This window comes from Trachurus trachurus (genome assembly GCF_905171665.1).
Source record: "Trachurus trachurus genome assembly, chromosome: 18".
Taxonomy (NCBI): Eukaryota; Metazoa; Chordata; class Actinopteri; order Carangiformes; family Carangidae; genus Trachurus; species Trachurus trachurus.
In genome coordinates, this window is record NC_139909.1 from 400,861 (window position 1) to 405,000 (window position 4,140).

Sequence of the window (4,140 nt, forward strand, 5' to 3'; positions counted from 1 at the left end):
CACACTGATACAGGGTTCCCTCTCAGGCCCCATCCTATTCGCCTTACACCTGCTCCCTTTAGGCTCCATTCTCCAAAAGCACAATATCACATATCATTGCTACGCCGATGATACACAGTTATATCTCCCACTCGAACCTGGGGTCCGTTTCACAAAGCAGCTTTAGTGAAACTCTGAGTCTGTTCACCCTGAAATGAGGCAAACTCTGGGTTTTCTGTTTCAGAAAGGGAGGTAACTCAAACCAGGGAAAGAGGAGTAACTCCAGCCCGTTTCACAAAAAGAGAGGTAACTGAAGCTCGGAGTCAGTTACTATAGCAACACACTCCGTGAACCCAACCTGGTCGGGACCCTGAGTTTCTCCTTTTTATCTGAAGCTGCAGACTGAAAGCAGCAGCTGACAGGACATGTAAACTCCTCAACTGGATGTTTTATTCTCCACAAGGATTTGTTTGATCGTTCCCGTTGTTAGCTGTTTTTTTTTTTTCAAAGTGTTACTTTGTTCCATTGATGAGGGCTTTTCATCTCTCCGTAACTCAGGGTCAAGTTACTCAGAGTTGATTGAACTAACTGTTATCACCTGATCTGAAACCCAAAACTCTGGGTTTCTTCTCTCAGAGTAGATCAACTCAGAGTTCAGGATTAGACTGAGAGTTTGTTGAACCTGCTTTGTGAAACGGACCCCTGGTCATAGCAACAACTCCACCTTGGAGTCCATTCTTGACTGCCTCCAAGACGTCAAAATATGGTTGGTAAATAACTATCTCCAATTAAATGATGGGAAGACAGAAGTGGTCTTCTTTGGCCCCCCCAAACTCCTCCAAAGGTATAATAAATCACTTAGGTCCCCTGGCGCCCAATCTTTATACCCATGCCAGAAATCTTGGGGTGATCTTCAATCAAGAAAGGTTGTTTTTTCCAATTACGAAACATTGCCAAACTTAAATCAATTCTCTCCCTCTCTGACCTTAAAACAGTTACCAACGCCTTGATTACCTCTAGGCTGGATTACTGCAACTCACTTTATTTAGGTATTAGCCAGTCATCTCTATCCCGCTTACAGTTGGTTCAGAATTCTGCTGCCAGATTGCTAACAGGAACTAGGAGGCAAGAACACATAACACCCACACTAGCATCCCTTCATCGGCTCCCCGTCAAGTACAGGACAGAGTTTCAGCTTCTTTTATTTGTTTTTCAAGCGCTACATTGCCTGGCCCCCCAATACATATGTGACCTACTCCCCCCCCTTTCCAACCCAAGGACTCTTAGATCCTCGAACCAACTGCTCCTGACCGTTCCCCGGTCTAGGCTACGAGGAAAGGGCGATCGTGCCTTTGCCGTTGCAGCCCCAAGGCTATGGAACAGCCGACCCATTTCTATCAGATGTTCCTCCTCTGCAGCTTCCTTTAAGGAAAACCTAAAACCCTTTTTGTTTTCCCAGGCCTTTAAATGTCCCTGATGGTCTCAAGTGTGTGTCATTTTTCATTCTGGCTGTCCCAGCCATGGCTATTTTGTACAGCACTTTGTAATTTTGTGTTCACTGAACTGTACAGCACTCTGGTCAACTTTGGTTGTTTTTAAATGTGCTTTGTGAATAAATTGATTTGATTTGATTTGATTTGATTTGATTTGATTTGATACTACACAACACAACACACTGATACTACACAACACACTGATACACAACTTGCTCTGTTCACCTGGACGCTGCAAGGAGCGGCTAACGCTCTGACATACACACACTGACACTAGCCTACACAACGCACTGATACAACACAACACGCACACCTATACACACTGTGACTGTGAGGAGTTTCCTTGTTGCCAGGCAGACTCTCTGACTTCCTGAGCTGTGATTGGCTGTGGTCTCGTCACTAAAACAATAAATTAAACAAGAACAACAACAAAACTGGTGTTTGTGCTTCACTGAACTTTATTTATTAAAGCAGGAAGTTGGTGCCTAGCGCCAGACAGACACGTGTGTGTGTTTGTGTTAGAGCACTGGAAAAGGGAGTGAGGACACCTCCATTGACTCCCGTGGTAAGGGTTTAAGGGTTTAAGGGTTTAAGGGTTTGAGGGTTTAAGGGTTTTGGGCCCCTAGTGGCAGGATATGGGTATTGCAAAAGCGCCCAGAAAACCCATTCACTCCAATGTATGTGTGTTGCCCACTTGCTTGTAAATTGATGAAAACGGCCGTGTTTTTGTTTTTAGGTGTCTTGGTCATATCAGATTACACTTATAATTTGTTTGTTACAAAATGTAGATTGAAACATTCATGTAGACAACATTTTTTTTTTTTTATTCACCTATGTGTTAATGTTTATCTGTAAAGGATCCTCAATGATGCTATTAACGTGGGTGATCTATAAATGTCCTTAAATTATTGAAAACACCACACTGCTCATTCACCAACAATGCAGAGATGTCAGTTCTTGGGCGCTTTTGCAATACCCATATTCCTCCACCAGGAGGCGCTTCCATTGGACCAATGCTGTACTTACTCTCTTTTACAGAGCTCTAGTTTGTGTGTGTGTGTGTGTGCTGAGTCAAACGGACCAATCAGAACGAGTCAAAGCAAATGACAGATTCAACTTTAATCAGTGAAATTGGAAAACAAACACTTTTTATTCTTGTGTCTCTCCTCCTGTTTCACCTCCTCCTGTTTCTCCTCCTCCCATCTCACCTCCTTCTGTTTCTCCTCCTGTTTCACCTCCTCCTGTTTCTCCTCCTCCTGTTTCTCCTCCTGTCTCTCCTTCTATTTCACCTCCTCCTGTCTCTCCTCCCATCTCTCCCTCTGTTTCTCCTCCTCCTGTCTCACCTCCTGTTTCTCCTCCTGTCTCTCCTCCCTCTGTCTCTCCTCCTTCTTCTTCCTCCCCTTCAACTCCATTTTCTTGTTCATTTCCTCCCCCCTCCCCTCCCTCCCCAGCTTCTTCTTCTTCTTGGTTTTCTCCTCCTCCTTCCTCTTCCTCCTCCTCCTCCTCCTCCTCCTCTTCGTCACTGTCCTCGTCCGAGTCGCTCTGAAATAAAGACAAACAAACAATAGTTTTAAGTTTTGTTTCTTGCCTACACATTCCAGTCCAGGACTCACTCAAACACGGACTCACCCCTTCGTCTCCCTCGGAGCTGTCTGACCTCGCAGCTCTTCTCCTGTGGACCTGAAAAGGCATCATCATCATCATCATCATCATCATCATCATCATCATCATCATCATCATCATCATCATCATCATCATTATTATCACCATGATGAGGATGGCGGACAGTAGAGCAGTGTAAAAGAGAGTAAGGACAGCATTGGTCCAATGGAAGCGCCTCCTGGTGGAGGAATATGGGTTTTGCAAAAGCGCCCAAGAACTAACAAGAATCTCTGCATTGTTGGTGAATGAGCAGTGTGGTGTTTTCAATAATTTAAGGACATTTATAGATCACCCACGTTAATAGCATCATTGAGGATCCTTTACAGATAAACATTAACACATAGGAGAGTAAAAAACACAAAAAAACAAACAGTTTTCTACATTAATGTTTCAATCTACATTTTGTAATAATTTTGCACCCTGAGTGGCAGGATGTGGGTATTGCAAAAGCGCCCAGAAAACCCATTCACTCCAATGTATGTGTGTTGCCCACTTGCCGTGTTTTTGTTTTTAGGTGTCTTGGTCATTTTAATATGAGGTGTCTTAGGTGTTTTGGTCATATTAAATGACCAAGACTCCTAAAAACAAAAACACGGCAAGTGGGCAACACACATATATTGGAGTGAATGGGTTTTCTGGGCGCTTTTGCAATACCCATATCCTGCCACTCGGGGCGCATGAGGCTTTAACCACGGGAGTCAATGGTGGTGTCGTTACTCTCTTATTCCAGCGCTCTAGCGGACGGGTACTCACCGTGGTTGTGAGGCTGAGGCCCAGTAAACACAACAAGACCAACGTGACCTTCATCGTTCACTGAGGGAGAGCACAACAACCGTCTTTATGCACCGTTACCATGACAACAATGATTTAGGCCCGTGTGTTGATCACATGACCATTGTAATCTTAACATAAGACCAGCAGAATGAATACAAATAGTAGTAAAAGTAGTATTAGTAGTATGGATAACAGTAGTATCAGTAGGATTAGCAGCATTAGTACTCACAGC

The 4,140-nt window shown here is 44.0% G+C and overlaps 1 protein-coding gene and 1 long non-coding RNA gene across 2 annotated transcripts in view; one reads left to right on the plus strand and one right to left on the minus strand.

Moving 5' to 3' along the window:
• Window positions 1-4,140, plus strand: part of mepceb (methylphosphate capping enzyme b) — an 88,780-nt gene that overhangs the window by 12,196 nt on the left and 72,444 nt on the right. The window lies entirely within an intron of this gene.
• Window positions 2,937-4,140, minus strand: part of LOC311002167 — a 1,389-nt gene continuing 185 nt past the window's right edge. The window contains exons 1-4 of the long non-coding RNA XR_014596222.1: window positions 4,138-4,140; window positions 3,888-3,947; window positions 3,102-3,152; window positions 2,937-3,014 (exon numbers count right to left, since the gene is read on the minus strand). The exon at window positions 4,138-4,140 is cut by the window's right edge and continues 185 nt beyond it. This is a non-coding gene — a long non-coding RNA (uncharacterized lncRNA). The remainder of the gene's footprint in view (window positions 3,015-3,101; window positions 3,153-3,887; window positions 3,948-4,137) is intronic.